We start from the raw sequence: 19,843 nt of genomic DNA on the forward strand, positions 1-19,843 counted from the left end.
ATAGTTCTATAGCTGTGCATAAAGTCCACAAAATATATTCCAACATGATATATGCCAGAAAAATGAGGAGTATAAAATACTTTCAAAAAGTGCAAATTAAATCCCATTATGGTCAGTTTAGGTTATTTCTAAAAATCAATGTTTATTGATACATGTTCTTTCACAATGTGGTTTTTAGAAGCCCTCACCGCTTTGTTTCCATATTAAGCCAGATAAATATTTCAAACATTTTAAACGATACGCACAAAAAGTAAAATAAATTAAGCAGAGACCAGTTTAAGTTCAAGAATTCGTATTTAGATTATTATTAGACACTTAATATTATTTAATATGTTAAAAACTAGAGAAGTTCTTAGAGAGTTTCGTTAAAGACATCCTGAACAACATAATGGAGCTATTATCTGTTTATATGGTATATTTATAAGTATAAGATATCTGCAGTCCTGCATTTTGATTCATTATAAATTATGGAAAGATATACTGACGGTCATGCTCCTATTTATTCCGTACCCTAAACCTTTGAATTATTTCCTTATCCATCAGGCGATAATATAACACATGTTTTCAAATAACATCTCTCGAAACAAAAAGTAATACATTCTATTAATAAATTCCAAATAGCAGAAGTAGTACTTTATTTATGTTACGCGTAGACAGTCATCTGCTATATTACGTTCAAGCGATATATTGAAATTTTAAATGTATTTTTATTACTGTTATGAATTTAATTCCAATTTTTATCCTATGATCAATAAACCGGAGGGGTTTCATATAATATTAAATAAATTAGACAAAATATATTATTACGATTACTTTGTAAAATGATACCTTCTTTGTTTTGGCATAAAGATGTCTATTTAAGATGAAGTAAAATTAAGCTGATTAAAGAATTTGTGAAACTACCGCTGCTATAGTGAAATTAGAGTTCGTAAATGTCGGAAATTGTAGACATGTTTTAACAATTCTTATGAATTAAATAAAAACTGCATTAAATAGTTGTTAAAAAGAAATCTATGGTATTATATAATATAATTATAGTTATAGAAATATAGTCGTTTTTATTATATCTTCACTTATATAAAAAAAAACAAAATCCGATTATATTAGGAATAGATTATTGGATGATAATAATATGATACTGAACGATAAGTCATTTAAAAGAAATTCATAATGTATTAAAGTATAAAATTATGTATTCATATATAAACAATGTAAAATATATTCTAATTTAGTAAATGGTAACATGTAATACTTTATTCAACTATATAACAAATAGCAATTATGAAAATTACTTTTCGAGTGTTAGTACAGTCTTACACTAAAAAAAATAAATAGTCTTAATTAGAACTGATAATTGTTGAAATACAGTTGTTTTTAGATAAATGTGCACTAGTACATAAAAAAATTAAAATCCGATTATATTAGAATAGAATATTGGAAATCAGTCATGATACTGAATGATGATAAGTCGTAATACATAAAAGTTTGATTTCATATATATAAAAAGTAGCAACAATGCAAAAATATATTTCTTGTACAGTTATACAATAAATGGTCTTATTTAGAACTGATCACACACATATACTTCATCATATACACCAGCTTGTCTATGTCATCTTGATATTGATAAGAAAGATATTTAGAAGCGTTTTGACTGTAAAATTGAGAAGGCACTGGAAACTTATGCGATTTAAAGCTTGTACATTGCGCTACGTGGTGCTGTGAAAGAGTTGCTGGTGTGTTACTGAGCTGGGAGAATGAATGGCAGAAATTGTTTGAGAGGGTTTCCTTTGCATATTTAGTTGCTGAAACCGATTGCTTCTTGAAAGTGATGGCTGTGGGTGGATTGGAACGTAGATTTGATGGCGTGTAATCTACCGCCGGGCATTGATCAGGTTTATAAGATTTTCGGGAGAAAACGTGTTTCAGTACTACTCCTTTAAAGGGTGAAGCAGCAACTGAAAGTCTTTCCTGACTTTCATCACTGGGCAGGCAGGATTTCACAAAATTGTTTGTCTTTTCATTCAGGTCCAACATCTCGCTATCATTAACTTCCACTTCTTGGAAGGAAACAACTTGGTCTTTTTGCCGGTGTAGTTTCAAAAGCTTCCTTTGTTTTAGGGCCTTATTCACTTCCACTCCAGAAGACAATAAAGTGTCTTTGTCTTGTGTATTCGATTTTTGTAATGAAACATCATTTGAAAATGTTTTGGTTATTTTCCTGCGCATATTATCATCATCATCATCAAATTCCCGTCGCCTTTTCTGATTTCTTTGCTTTCTGAATTCTTCCTGTTCTACTATCTCATTATATTGGGCATCTGTTAAGGCCACACCGTGATGGTGCGCAATAAGTTGCTTTACGGTATTACGTCGACTTTCCTGGTCCAAAGAGGGACTTGAGTATTCCAATATATGGTAAGCCTCTAACACAACGAAAAATAACTTTTTGGAATCCATGTTAAAATGAAACTATTAAATATAATGAGAGCAAGCGATCACTCCTAGTGGATAAACAAAACTGAATATAGTAAGAAGAATATCGCGGTATAAATAGGCGTAGATACAATAAAATCATACCTGCATTTTGCAAGGAACATGCAATAAGTTATAATATTTTATTGCCCCCATAAATTAATTAAACTTTAATATAAGCCGCATGTCCAAATATAGTACAATATTTTAAATGATGTTTGAAGATCCAAGTCATTGAAATTTCCCTTTTTATATTTAATTCGAAGACATATGCCATTATTATTATAACGTATATACTTTTGATTTGTACTATTATTAATTAATTAATATTCATATTTTGCTTAATACAAAAATAGTAATATTTTTAAGTGTTCTGTATAAATGGTAATTATTATATGAAAACCTCAAACTTTTAATGGTATAACATTTGAAGTAATTGTATAATATAAAGTAAAAGTAATAAAACTAAATCAATCAAGTAGGTTACAAATTTAAGATTATTTTAGATTACAGTCTTAAATTTATCGAAAGTCCGGTTAATAAAAAATAAATCGATCCTGGACAAATAATTCCTGAAAACACTGTTTTACTACGCGTAAAATCCTGAAGTTTTACACCTCCCTTTCGAAGCGTTATAGTGAATACAGACATAAACGAAGGGAATGGTTCGGCCTCTGCTCGAAACCATTAATGAATCTACGGGAAAAATTTTCAAACAGCTCTCTCTGTTCGCGGTATTTACTCGTGTCCCGTTCGGTTCCCCTCGAAATGTCTCGGTCCTCAAACATACGAAAAGTAATTTTTATAGGTGATATTTGTTGCACAGTTGGATATTTCTTTCTCTTTTTTATGTTTTAATATGATACATTTCTATATATTTTAATGTCTTATCATGTTCTGTAATAGAATGCTAATAAACTATATTACTGTAACTGCTGTTAAATTATTATTTTTATAAGAATATTTAATAATGGTTTAAAATTTCCAAGATTAATATAAAATAATGCAATTATTTACAGATACTGTTTATTGAACTTCAGTTAAAATTAAATTTTGGTTTTGGTGTGTTCAGAATACAATATTTAAGCCTAAACCGACCCTTCTAGATTTCGTTAATAAACAAGACCAACTGAAAGGGGATTATGGAGAATAAGTATACTTTTTTTTGTTATTAATAATATGTTGGTATACACCACAAAGTGTCATAAGTCTATATAGACATAATTGGCTATAAAAGAATAATTTCAGTATTTTCAAAGCTAATTTTTTATACAATTGCGTAGCATGATTATTATTGATACGATTATGCTTGATTAATCGCTTTGCACGTGTTATTAAAGGTTCTCCAGACTTGTTATATGAGATTTCTTGTATATTTTTACATGTCTTGTATGTGATCCAATTTTCAGTGCTCGGAATCATTTATATCAACAGCGATCTACAAATTGAACTTTTCTGCATTAAAAACACAATATGACGAAAATAACCGTCAAGAATTTCCTTACCTGCGTGAACAAAAGCGCAACCTTTTTATCTAGAATTCTCTACGTTTCAGTGAACAATCATTACCCTATAATATGTCCTTAAAGGAATCCTTTGGTAAAAATCGATACTGCTTTTACCACAAACTTTTAGTTTAGTTTTATATGATGAAACAACCAATTCTACCAGAATCATCCAGAATTCTGATTATATTATTTTGCATTTTCTACTAGAAGATTGGAATTATTTTGTTACCAATATTTATAAGAACTCCGTCGCATACATTTTGAACTAATGTAAATTCAATGTGTTTGCTATGATCGGTTGTCAACTTATAACCATTTAATATTTTTTAGTAACTAGCAAGACAAAATCAAGAGAATACAGAAGGAGATCTTAAATAAGGACAGGCGAAACACAGTTTTGGTTTTTAATTTTGCACTTAGGTGGTTAAAAGTATAAATTTGGCAGGAAAGCCAAATTTAACATATATAGCTTTCAGAAATGTGTTCTGAAAAACTGTTTCGCTATAGCCAATATCCATTACATCAATATCCAATCGCACTTTCAAGTAATTTGATTGATAAGTTTAAATTTTCGCTATAGGCAGCTATAAGGAATAATAATATGTGAGCATTTTACAGGACCTTTGATAAATTTTCTCAAAAATATGCGGTAAGTGACAGCCCTGACATCAGATTTCATTGAGCAAACGACAAACAAATTAGCTTTAATTAAAAGATAAATACAAATATATTGTGTAAATATATATAAATAAAAACAGGCAGTAAGGATCATAAATATCTTTCATTCTTAATCGAGTCGGTTTGGGTCTTTTAATATTTATACTTTTCACAACAAACACAGTATAGAAATGAAATAAATCAATCAAATACCTTCGTGGCTATTAGCACGCAATTATTGGACGTCGCAAACACTTCCACAAAATTTCCTATAAAGTTAGATTTCGATTTCCCCTGTCTCATAGAGCATAAGTGTTTATATTTTGTAGAAAAACTCGAGAAGTTACTGGATATTTTGGATCGTTTTGCATATTATATACTTCCTGTAGAAACAATTTGATTTTAATACAAGGGATTTCGGTTTAATTTTGTTTTAGAATTGAATATGAAGTCAATACCTAGGTTTATTAACATTACTACACTACTATCATAAGGATTTGCTCTATATCAGAAATGGTTTTTAAAAATAAATAATGAAAAACTGATGGGAATCTCTTCTGAGGTCTTAAATAATACCAAAAAGTTTATAGCATACATTTTACACAACTTAACTATAAACTGAAATATAGAAGAACATTGATTCATATATATATGCGGTTTCCTCTAGTAATTTACATTTTAAGAACTTTATTATGTTAACTATAACTAGATAATTGTCTTAAGACACATGAAGTGCCTCTATTTAGTTTTATCATAAGCAACGGCAATTATGTATCCAAACTTTTACATCACCAAATATTCTTCTATATTCTTTGGCAAAACAGGAATCTGTAAAGAGAATTAGTAATGTATAAGCGAGTTTTATTTGTTTATGTTTTATTGATATTCTTTTCCTAAAACATTGACATGTACCGAATATCTATGGTACTAGAAATTCCATCTGGCAGTTTGGAGTCATATTTTGGACCTTAAGTGTTCTTAGAAAAAGGTTTGAACGATAATGTAAAGTAACTTGCCGCTTATTTGCTTTATTTATTTTCCCATTTATTGAGTAAGTAGTTGTTACAACATTTATTTTGATCTATGTTTCTATTTATTTAAAATATTACATTATTTTAGACTGTTTTATTAAATATAATTTTTATTTTACACCCTGGTTAGAAAAAAAGCCCTACAGAAAATACTCACCAGCGGCCAACTACGAGAATGGCGTGTCGGAAAGTGCTTTGGATGATTTATGGAAATTTTCACTTCAAACTTGAAAACTTCAAAATCAATTTCTGTCAATTCTGAAAAATATCACAAGAAAAGAAGATTGGAAAAAAATATGAGGCAATACACAACCGTTAAAAGCAAACTTGTAATATTCTTATAGAATCAACTGTATTAAGCACTCTCCACAAGATATAATTAGAAACAAAATAGTTAATAATGTTTCATTGCTTACTATTTTCGTCGCCTTTTACTGCAATTATTAATACCATCAATTACCAGTAGTTTGTCGATACAATTATTTATCAATATTATTATTGTCAATATCAATACAACTGTCAGTATTTTAACTGTCAGTATCATTATAATTAATTTACCCGACATTAGAAATATATATCGTAATAAGCACCAATCCATGTTACATTTCAAGTATATTTTAATGGCACCCTTGTCACTTAATTTTGGTTGTTCAGGTACGTTTTTATTATGTTTGCAGAACGATCATCCGACCACACGCCCCGACATCAAGATCTTGAACATTTATTTGCTTTATATATTTTGCCATTTATTGAATAAGTTATTATATCATTTATTTTGATCTCTGTTTTTATTTATTTGAGATATTATATAATTTTATATTGTTTTATTAAATATAATTTTTAATTTATGCCCTGGGTAGAAAAAAAGCCCTACAGAAAGTATTCACTAGTGGCCAACAACGAGAATGGCGTGTCGGAAAGTGCTTTGGATGATTTATGGAAATTTTTACTTCAAACCTGGAAACTTCAATACCAATTTCTGCCAATGCAGAAAAATATCACAAGAAAAGAAGATTGGAAAAAACATGAGGACCTATATTTCTGGATTTATTGCTAAGAAGATGTCACATATTACTAAAGTTATAGCCTGTAGAACAAATATTCTGTATCATGATGATATAACGACACAAAAATGATATACACAACAGTTAGAAGCAATCTTGTAATATATTTTACAATTAACTGTAATAAGCACTCTCAACAAGATATAATTAGAAAAAAAATAGTTAAATATTGTTTTATTGCTTAGAACTCTCATCGTCTTTTATTGAAATTATTAATAACATCGGTTACCAGTAGTTGTCGATACAATTATTTATCGATATTATTGTAAATATCAATATAACTGTCACTATAATTATAATTAATTTACCCGATATTAGAGATATATATCGTAATAAGCACCAATCTTTGTTACATTTCAAGTATATTTTAATCGAACCCTTATCATTGATAATTGGTTGCTCAGGTACGTTTTAATTATGTTTGCAGATCTATCACCCGACCACCTCGACATCAAGATCTTGAACACTTATTTATATATAGAGCAAATCCCTATGATAGTAGTGTAGTAATGTTAATAAACCTAGATATTGGCTTCATATTCAATTCAATATTTATATTTTGCCATTTATTGAATTGAATAGGTAGTTGTTTGTAAGACCAGACCAAGCGGATATACATTTAACATATGCTATTTATTTCTGTGAAGATCAATCAGATGTATTTAGTATTTTTATTTCCTTTATGAAGTTTATGAGACTGGTCATATACGTAATATTTGTGTATATAAAACTGACGCTAGACTGGTAGACACGATAGATCTTATTTGTTTTATTTTTTATTAGTTTATTATTATTTATTATTTGAGTCCCTAATACCTTTACTCTTGTGTCGTGTGCCAAATAATTGTTCCTAATCACTTTTAATTCGGGACTTTTAAGACGGAACTTATAGTACCAATTTGACTTTGAAACAAGATAGAAACTGTTTTACGTCGTTAAAACTTATTTACGTCGCTACGCTTTTATACCTCTATGAAGAGCCGTCCAATACAAATTACCACGCCTCTATTTATTATTCTTCTTCTTTTAACATACTAAGAATAGGCTTTTATATCGACATGAATCATATATTTTACAATAATAGAGACATTTATATTTAATATCATATGATGGACCTTTTTTTATAGTTCTATAGCTGTGCATAAAGTCCACAAAATATATTCCAACATGATATATGCCAGAAAAATGAGGAGTATAAAATACTTTCAAAAAGTGCAAATTAAATCCCATTATGGTCAGTTTAGGTTACTTCTAAAAATCAATGTTTATTGATACATGTTCTTTCACAATGTGGTTTTTAGAAGCCCTCACCGCTTTGTTTCCATATTGAGCCAGATAAATATTTCAAACATTTTAAACGATACGCACAAAAAGTAAAATAAATTAAGCAGAGACCAGTTTAAGTTCAAGAATTCGTATTTAGATTATTATTAGACACTTAATATTATTTAATATGTTAAAAACTAGAGAAGTTCTTAGAGAGTTTCGTTAAAGACATCCTGAACAACATAATGGAGCTATTATCTGTTTATATGGTATATTTATAAGTATAAGATATCTGCAGTCCTGCATTTTGATTCATTATAAATTATGGAAAGATATACTGACGGTCATGCTCCTATTTATTCCGTACCCTAAACCTTTGAATTATTTCCTTATCCATCAGGCGATAATATAACACATGTTTTCAAATAACATCTCTCGAAACAAAAAGTAATACATTCTATTAATAAATTCCATATAGCAGAAGTATTACTTTATTTATGTTACGCGTAGACAGTCATATGCTATATTACGTTCAAGCGATATATTGAAATTTTAAATGTATTTTTATTACTGTTATGAATTTAATTCCAATTTTTATCCTATGATCAATAAACCGGAGGGGTTTCATATAATATTAAATAAATTAGACAAAATATATTATTACGATTACTTTGTAAAATGATACCTTCTTTGTTTTGGCATAAAGATGTCTATTTAAGATGAAGTAAAATTAAGCTGATTAAAGACTTTGTGAAACTACCGCTGCTATAGTGAAATTATAGTTCGTAAATATCGGAAATTGTAGACATGTATTAACGATTCTTATAAATTAAATAATAACTGCATTAAATAGTTGTTAAAAAGAAATCTACGTTATTATATAATATAATTATAGTTATAGAAATATAGTCGTTTTTATTATATCTTCACTTATATAAAAAAAAACAAAATCCGATTATATTAGGAATAGATTATTGGAAATCAGTTATGATAGTGAACGATAAGTCATTTAAAAGAAATTCATAATGTATTAAAGTATAAAATTATGTATTCATATATAAACAATGTAAAATATATTCTAATTTAGTAAATGGTAACATGTAATACTTTATTCAACTATATAACAAATAGCAATTATGAAAATTACTTTTCGAGTGTTAGTACAGTCTTACACTAAAAAAAATAAATAGTCTTAATTAGAACTGATAATTGTTGAAATACAGTTGTTTTTAGATAAATGTGCACTAGTACATAAAAAAATTAAAATCCGATTATATTAGAATAGAATATTGGAAATCAGTCATGATACTGAATGATGATAAGTCGTAATACATAAAAGTTTGATTTCATATATATAAAAAGTAGCAACAATGCAAAAATATATTTCTTGTACAGTTATACAATAAATGGTCTTATTTAGAACTGATCACACACATATACTTCATCATATACACCAGCTTGTCTATGTCATCTTGATATTGATAAGAAAGATATTTAGAAGCGTTTTGACTGTAAAATTGAGAAGGCACTGGAAACTTATGCGATTTAAAGCTTGTACATTGCGCTACGTGGTGCTGTGAAAGAGTTGCTGGTGTGTTACTGAGCTGGGAGAATGAATGGCAGAAATTGTTTGAGAGGGTTTCCTTTGCATATTTAGTTGCTGAAACCGATTGCTTCTTGAAAGTGATGGCTGTGGGTGGATTGGAACGTAGATTTGATGGCGTGTAATCTACCGCCGGGCATTGATCAGGTTTATAAGATTTTCGGGAGAAAACGTGTTTCAGTACTACTCCTTTAAAGGGTGAAGCAGCAACTGAAAGTCTTTCCTGACTTTCATCACTGGGCAGGCAGGATTTCACAAAATTGTTTGTCTTTTCATTCAGGTCCAACATCTCGCTATCATTAACTTCCACTTCTTGGAAGGAAACAACTTGGTCTTTTTGCCGGTGTAGTTTCAAAAGCTTCCTTTGTTTTAGGGCCTTATTCACTTCCACTCCAGAAGACAATAAAATGTCTTTGTCTTGTGTATTCGATTTTTGTAATGAAACATCATTTGAAAATGTTTTGGTTATTTTCCTGCGCATATTATCATCATCATCATCAAATTCCCGTCGCCTTTTCTGATTTCTTTGCTTTTTGAATTCTTCCTGTTCTACTATCTCATTATATTGGGCATCTGTTAAGGCCACACCGTGATGGTGCGCAATAAGTTGCTTTACGGTATTACGTCGACTTTCCTGGTCCAAAGAGGGACTTGAGTATTCCAATATATGGTAAGCCTCTAACACAACGAAAAATAACTTTTTGGAATCCATGTTAAAATGAAACTATTAAATATAATGAGAGCAAGCGATCACTCCTAGTGGATAAACAAAACTGAATATAGTAAGAAGAATATCGCGGTATAAATAGGCGTAGATACAATAAAATCATACCTGCATTTTGCAAGGAACATGCAATAAGTTATAATATTTTATTGCCCCCATAAATTAATTAAACTTTAATATAAGCCGCATGTCCAAATATAGTACAATATTTTAAATGATCTTTGAAGATCCAAGTCATTGAAGTTTCCCTTTTTATATTTAATTCGAAGACATATGCCATTATTATAATAACGTATATACTTTTGATTTGTACTATTATTAATTAATTAATATTCATATTTTACTTAATACAAAAATAGTAATATTTTTAAGTGTTCTGTATAAATGGTAATTATTATATGAAAACCTCAAACTTTTAATGGTATAACATTTGAAGTAATTGTATAATATAAAGTAAAAGTAATAAAACTATATCAATCAAGTAGGCTACAAATTTAAGATTATTTTAGATTACAGTCTTAAATTTATCGAAAGTTCGGTCAATAAAAAATAAATCGGTCCTGGACAAATAATTCCTGAAAACACTGTTTTACTACGCGTAAAATCCTGAAGTTTTACACCTCCCTTTCGAAGCGTTATAGTCAACGCAGACATAAATGAAAGGAATGGTTCGGCCTCTGCTCGAAACCATTAATGAATCTACCGGAAAATGTTTCAAACCTCTCTCTCTGTTCGCGGTATTTACTCGTGTCCAGTTCGGTTCCCCTCGAAAGGTCTCGGTCCTCAAACATACGAAAAGTAATTTTTATAGGTGATATTTGTTGCAGAGTTGGATATTTCTTTCTTTTTTTTATGTTTTAATATGATACATTTCTATATGTTTTAATGACTTATTATGTTCTGTAATAGAATGCTAATAAACTATATTACTGTAACTGCTGTTAAATTATTATTTTTATAAGAATATTTAATAATGGTTTAAAATTTCCCAGATTAATATAAAATAATGCGATTAATTTCAGATACTGTTTATTCAACTTCAGTTAAAATTGAACTTTGCTTTTGGTGTGTTCACAATACAATATTTAAGCCTAAACTGACGCTTCTAGTTTTCATTAATAGACCAAGGGGTAAGGGGGGTTATGGAACAAAAGTATACTTACTTTTTTTTTGTTATTAATAATATGTTGATATTCACCACAAAGTGTCATAAGTCTATATAGACAAAATTGGCTATAAAAGAGTAATTTCAGTATTTTCAAAGCTAATTTATTACACAATTGCGTAGCCTGATTATTATTGATATGATTATGCTTTATTAATCGCTTTGTACCTGTTTTTAAAGGTTCTCCAGCCTTGTAATATAAGATTTCTTGTATATTTTTACATGTCTTCTATGTGATCCAATTTTCAGTGCTCGGAATCATTTATATCAGCAGCGATCTACAAATTGAACTTTTCTGCAGTAAAAAAACACAATATGACGAAAATAACCGTCAAGTAATTTCCTTACCTGCGTGAACAAAAGCGCAACCTTTTTATCTAGAATTCTCTACGTTTCAGTGAATAATCGTTACTAGGGTAATATGACTTTACTTTTCTTATAGTTTACCAATTAGTTTAATTTTATATAACAAAAACAAATAATTCTACCAGAATAATCCAGAATCCTGATTATATTATTTTGCATTTTCTACTACAAAATTGGAATTGTTTTGTTAACAATATTTATGAGAACTCTGTCTCATACATTTTGAACTAATGTAAATTCAATGTGTTTGCTACGATCGGTTGTCATCAAGTATAACCGTTTAATTTTGTTTTAGTAACTAGCAGCACCAAATAAAGAGTATAGAGAAGGAGATCTTAAATAAGGGCAGGCGAAACACAGTTTTGGTTTTTAATTTTGCACTTAGGTGGCTAAAGGTATAAATTTGGCAGGAAAGCCAAATTTAACATATATAGCTTTCAGAAATGTGTCCTGGAAAACAACAAGTGTGTATCCAATCGCACTTTCAAGTAATTTGATTGAAAAGTTTAAATCTTCGTTAGAGGCAACTGTAAGGAAAAAATATTACTGTGAGAATTTTATAGGTTCTTTGATAAATTTTCTCAAAAATATGCGGCAAGTGACAGTCCTGACATCACATTTCATTGAGCAAACGACAAACAAATTAGCTTTAATTAAAAGATAAATACAAATATATTGAGTAAATATATATAAATAAAAACAGGCAGTAAGGATCATAAATATCTTTCATTCTTAATCGAGTCGGTTTGGGTCTTTTAATATTTTTACTTTTCAACAACAAACGCAGTATAGAAATGAAATAAATCAATCAAATACCTTCGTGGCTATTAGCACGCAATTATTGGACGTCGCAAACACTTCCCCAAAATTTCCTATAAAGTTAGATTTCGATTTCCCCTGTCTCATAGAGCATAAGTGTTTATATTTTGTAGAAAGACTCGAGAAGTTACTGGATATTTTGGATCGTTTTGCATATTATATACTTCCTGTAGAAACAATTTGATTTTAATACAAGGGATTTCGGTTTAATTTTGTTTTAGAATTGAATATGAAGTCAATACCTAGGTTTATTAACATTACTACACTACTATCATAGGGATTTACTCTATATCAGAAATGGTTTTTAAAAATAAATAATGAAAAACTGATGGGAATCTCTTCTGAGGTCTTAAATAATACCAAAAAGTTTATAGTATACATTTTACACAACTTAACTATAAACTGAAATATAGAAGAACATTGATTCATATATATATGCGGTTTCCTCTAGTAATTTACATTTTAAGAACTTTATTATGTTAACTATAACTAGATAATTGTCTTAAGACACATGAAGTGCCTCTATTTAGTTTTATCATAAGCAACGGCAATTATGGATCCAAACTTTTACATCACCAAATATTCTTCTATATTCTTTGGCAAAACAGGAATCTGTAAAGAGAATTAGTAATGTATAAGCGAGTTTTATTTGTTTATGTTTTATTGATATTCTTTTTCCTAAAACACAGACATGTACCGAATATCTATGGTATTTGAAATTCCATCTGGCAGTTTGGAGTCATATTTTAAACCTTAAGTGTTCTTAGAAAAAGGTTTGAACGATAATGTAAAGTAACTTGCCGCTTATTTGCTTTGTTTATTTTACATTTATTGAGTAAGTAGTTATTATATCATTTATTTTGATCTATGTTTCTATTTATTTAAAATATTACATTATTTTAGACTGTTTTATTAAATATAATTTTTATTTTACACCTGGGAAAAAAAGGCCCTACAGAAAGTACTACAGTAATTATGGTTGCTCAGGTACTTTTTTATTATGTTTGTAGATCGATCACCCGACCACACGCCCCGACATCAAGATCTTGACCATTTATTTGCTTTATATATTTTGCCATTTATTGAATAAGTTGTTATATCATTTATTTTGATCTCTGTTTTTATTTATTTGTGATATTATATAATTTTATATTGTTTTATTAAATATAATTTTTAATTTATGCCCTGGGTAGAAAAAAAGCCCTACAGAAAGTATTCACCAGCGGAAAACAACGAGAATGGCGTGTCGGAAAGTGCTTTGGATGATTTATGGAAATTTTTACTTCAAACCTGGAAACTTCAATACCAATTTCTGTCAATGCAGAAAAATATCACAAGAAAAGAAGATTGGAAAAAACATGAGGACCTATATTTCTGGATTTATTGCTAAGAAGATGTCACATATTACTAAAGTTATAGCCTGTAGAACAAATATTCTGTATCATGATGATATAACGACACAAAATTTATTGAAGCCCGGCAGTATAATCGATGTAGCTTAAGCTAAGTACTCTTATTAATTTGTTGGTGAATGAATGAAGCAATGTCTCGCCTATTCTATTTAGTCCCGAGATTATACACAACAGTTAGAAGCAATCTTGTAATATCTTTTACAATTAACTGTAATAAGCACTCTCAACAAGATATAATTAGAAAAAAAATAGTTAAAAATTGTTTTAATGCTTACAACTCTCATCGTCTTTTATTGAAATTATTAATACCATCGATTACCAGTAGTTGTCGATACCTTTATTTATCGCTACTATTAATATCAATATAAATATAACTGTCAGTATTTTAATTGTTAGTATCATTATTTTTCAATTACCCGACATTAGAAGTATTTATCGTAATAAGCACCAAACCCTGTTATATTTCAAGTATATTTTAATTGCACCCTTGTCATTGAATTTTGGTTGCTCAGGTACGTTTTTATTATGTTTGCAGATCGATCACCCGACCACCTCGACATCATGATATCGCACGCTAATTTGCTTTATTTATTTTAGCACACATTGAATAAGAAGTTTTTATATCATTTATTTTGACTTCTGTTTTTTACTTATCGTTTCATTAAATATAAATTTTATTTTACACCCTGGGTAGAAACCTACAGTAAATACTCGTCAGTTACCAAATGCGAGAATAACGTGTCAGAAAGTGCTTTGGATCATTTGTGGAAATTTTCACTTGAATCTTGGAAACTTCAATACCAATTTCTGTCAATGCCGAAAAATATCACAAGAAAAGAAGATTGGAAGAAACATGAGAACCTATATTTCTGGATTTATTGCTAAGAAGATGTCACATATAACTAAAGTTATAGCCTGTAGAACAAATATTCTGTATCATGATGATATAACGACACAAAATTTATTGAAGCCCGGCAGTATAATCGATGTAGTTTAAGCTAAGTACTCTTATTAATTTGTTGGTGAATGAATGAAGCAATGTCTCGCCTATTCTATTTAGTCCCGAGATACTCTTATAATATCTTTTACAATTAACTGTAATAAGCACTCTCAACAAGATATAATTAGAAAAAAAATAGTTAAATATTGTTTTAATGCTTAGAACTCTCATCGTCTTTTATTAAATTTATTAATAACATCGGTTACCAGTAGTTGTCGATACAATTATTTATCTATATTATTGTAAATATCAATATAACTGTCACTATAATTATAATTAATTTACCCGATATTAGAAGTATATATCGTAATAAGCACCAATCATTGTTACATTTCAAGTATATTTTAATCGCACCCTTATCATTGATAATTGGTTGCTCAGGTACGTTTTAATTATGTTTGCAGATCTATCACCCGACCACCTCGACATCAAGATCTTGAACACTTATTTATATATAGAGCAAATCCCTATGATAGTAGTGTAGTAATATTAATAAACCTAGATATTGGCTTCATATTCAATTCATTATTTATATTTTGCCACTTATTGAATAGGTAGTTGTTATATCATTTATTTTGATCTCTGTTTTTATTTATTTGAGATATTAGATAATTTTATATTGTTTTATTAAATATAATTTTTATTTTATGCCCTGTGTAGAAAAAACACTGCATAACAATGCGTTTGTTAAAAACATTAACCGAGTTGTTCATTTTGTTACAAGTCAAAAAATGTTTCAGATATTTCATTAAATCTTGTAAGACCAGACCAAGCGGATATACATTTAACATATGCTATTTATTTCTGTGAAGATCAATCAGATGTATTTAGTATTTTTATTTCCTTTATGAAGTTTATGAGACTGGTCATATACGTAACATTTGTGTATATAAAACTGACGCTAGACTGGTAGACACGATAGATCTTATTTGTTTTACTTTTTATTAGTTTATTATTATTTATTATTTGAGTCCCTAATACCTTTACTCTTGTGTCGGGTGCCAAATAATTGTTCCTAATCACTTTTAATTCGGGACGGGACGGAACTTATAGTACCAATTTGACTTTGAAACAAGATAGAAACTATTTTACGTCGTTAAAACTTATTTACGTTGCTACGCTTTTATACCTCTATGAAGAGCCGTCCAATACAAATTACCACGCCTCTATTTATTATTCTTCTTCTTTTAACATACTAAGAATATGCTCTTATATCGACATGAATCATATATTTTACAATAATAGAGACATTTATATTTAATATCATATGATGGACCTTTTTTTATAGTTCTATAGCTGTGTATAAAGTCCACAGAATATATTCCAACATGATATATGCCAGAAAAATGAGGAGTATAAAATACTTTCAAAAAGTGCAAATTAAATCCCATTATGGTTAGTTTAGGTTACTTCTAATAATCAATGTTTATTGATACATGTTCTTTCACAATGTGGTTTTTAGAAGCCCTCACCGCTTTGTTTCCATATTATGCCAGATTAATATTTCAAACATTTTAAACGATACGTACAAAAAGTAAAATAAATTAAGCAGAGACAAGTTTAAGTTCAAGAATTCGTATTTAGATTATTATTAGACACTTAATATTATTTAATATGTTAAAAACTAGAGAAGTTCTTAGAGAGTTTCGTTAAAGACATCCTGAACAACATAATGGAGCTATTATCTGTTTATATGGTATATTTATAAGTATAAGATATCTGCAGTCCTGCATTTTGATTCATTATAAATTATGGAAGGATATACTGACGGTCATTCTCCTATTTATTCCGTACCCTAAACCTTTGAATTATTTCCTTATCCATCAGGCGATAATATAACACATGTTTTCAAATAACATCTCTCGAAACAAAAAGTAATACATTCTATTAATAAATTCCATATAGCAGAAGTATTACTTTATTTATGTTACGCGTAGACAGTCATCTGCTATATTACGTTCAAGCGATATATTGAAATTTTAAATGTATTTTTATTACTGTTATGAATTTAATTCCAATTTTTATCCTATGATCAATAAACCGGAGGGGTTTCAGATAATATTAAATAAATTAGACAAAATATATTATTACGATTACTTTGTAAAATGATACCTTCTTTGTTTTGGCATAAAGATGTCTATTTAAGATGAAGTAAAATTAAGCTGATTAAAGAATTTGTGAAACTACCGCTGCTATAGTGAAATTAGAGTTCGTAAATGTCGGAAATTGTAGACATGTTTTAACAATTCTTATGAATTAAATAAAAACTGCATTAAATAGTTGTTAAAAAGAAATCTATGGTATTATATAATATAATTATAGTTATAGAAATATAGTCGTTTTTATTATATCTTCACTTATATAAAAAAAAAACAAAATCCGATTATATTAGGAATAGATTATTGGATGATAATAATATGATACTGAACGATAAGTCATTTAAAAGAAATTCATAATGTATTAAAGTATAAAATTATGTATTCATATATAAACAATGTAAAATATATTCTAATTTAGTAAATAGTAACATGTAATACTTTATTCAACTATATAACAAATAGCAATTATGAAAATTACTTTTCGAGTGTTAGTACAGTCTTACACTAAAAAAAATAAATAGTCTTAATTAGAACTGATAATTGTTGAAATACAGTTGTTTTTAGATAAATGTGCACTAGTACATAAAAAAATTAAAATCCGATTATATTAGAATAGAATATTGGAAATCAGTCATGATACTGAATGATGATAAGTCGTAATACATAAAAGTTTGATTTCATATATATAAAAAGTAGCAACAATGCAAAAATATATTTCTTGTACAGTTATACAATAAATGGTCTTATTTAGAACTGATCACACACATATACTTCATCATATACACCAGCTTGTCTATGTCATCTTGATATTGATAAGAAAGATATTTAGAAGCATTTTGACTGTAAAATTGAGAAGGCACTGGAAACTTATGCGATTTAAAGCTTGTACATTGCGCTACGTGGTGCTGTGAAAGAGTTGCTGGTGTGTTACTGAGCTGGGAGAATGAATGGCAGAAATTGTTTGAGAGGGTTTCCTTTGAATATTTAGTTGCTGAAACCGATTGCTTCTTGAAAGTGATGGCTTTGGGTGGATTGGAACGTAGATTTGATGGCGTGCAATCTACCGCCGGGCAATGATCCGGTTTATAAGATTTTCGGGAGAAAACGTGTTTCAGTACTACTCCTTTAAAGGGTGACGCAGCAACTGAAAGTCTTTCCTGACTTTCATCACTGGGCAGGCAGGGTTTCACAAAATTGTTTGTCTTTTCATTCAGGTCCAACATCTCGCTATCATTAACTTCCACTTCTTGGAAGGAAACAACTTGGTCTTTTTGCCGGTGTAGTTTCAAAAACTTCCTTTGTTTTAGGGCCTTATTCACTTCCACTCCAGAAGACAATAAAGTGTCTTCGTCTTGTGTATTCGATTTTTGTAATGAAACATCATTTGAAAATGTTTTGGTTACTTTCCTGCGCATATCGTCATCATCATCATCAAATTCCCGTCGCCTTTTCTGATTTCTTTGCTTTTTGAATTCGTCCTGTTCTACTATCTCATTATATTGGGCATCTGTTAAGGCCACACCGTGATGGTGCGCAATAAGTTGCTTTACGGTATTACGTCGACTTTCCTGGTCCAAAGAGGGACTTGAGTATTCCAATATATGGTAAGCCTCTAACACAACGAAAAATAACTTTTTGGAATCCATGTTAAAATGAAACTATTAAATATAATGAGAGCAAGCGATCACTCCTAGTGGATAAACAAAACTGAATATAGTAAGAAGAATATCGCGGTATAAATAGGCGTAGATACAATAAAATCATACCTGCATTTTGCAAGGAACATGCAATAAGTTATAATATTTTATTGCCCCCATAAATTAATTAAACTTTAATATAAGCCGCATGTCCAAATATAGTACAATATTTTAAATGATCTTTGAAGATCCAAGTCATTGAAGTTTCCCTTTTTATATTTAATTCGAAGACATATGCCATTATTATAATAACGTATATACTTTTGATTTGTACTATTATTAATTAATTAATATTCATATTTTACTTAATACAAAAATAGTAATATTTTTAAGTGTTCTGTATAAATGGTAATTATTATATGAAAACCTCAAACTTTTAATGGTATAACATTTGAAGTAATTGTATAATATAAAGTAAAAGTAATAAAACTATATCAATCAAGTAGGCTACAAATTTAAGATTATTTTAGATTACAGTCTTAAATTTATCGAAAGTTCGGTCAATAAAAAATAAATCGGTCCTGGACAAATAATTCCTGAAAACACTGTTTTACTACGCGTAAAATCCTGAAGTTTTACACCTCCCTTTCGAAGCGTTATAGTGAATGCAGACATAAACGAAGGGAATGGTTCGGCCTCTGCTCGAAACCATTAATGAATCTACGGGAAAAATTTTCAAACAGCTCTCTCTGTTCGCGGTATTTACTCGTGTCCCGTTCGGTTCCCCTCGAAATGTCTCGGTCCTCAAACATACGAAAAGTAATTTTTATAGGTGATATTTGTTGCACAGTTGGATATTTCTTTCTCTTTTTTATGTTTTAATATGATACATTTCTATATATTTTAATGTCTTATCATGTTCTGTAATAGAATGCTAATAAACTATATTACTGTAACTGCTGTTAAATTATTATTTTTATAAGAATATTTAATAATGGTTTAAAATTTCCAAGATTA

Source organism: Rhynchophorus ferrugineus, unplaced genomic scaffold, assembly GCF_030347505.1.
Source record: "Rhynchophorus ferrugineus isolate W39M unplaced genomic scaffold, kcgeb_rfMv2 rfM1, whole genome shotgun sequence".
In the NCBI taxonomy this organism is placed as follows: domain Eukaryota; kingdom Metazoa; phylum Arthropoda; class Insecta; order Coleoptera; family Curculionidae; genus Rhynchophorus; species Rhynchophorus ferrugineus.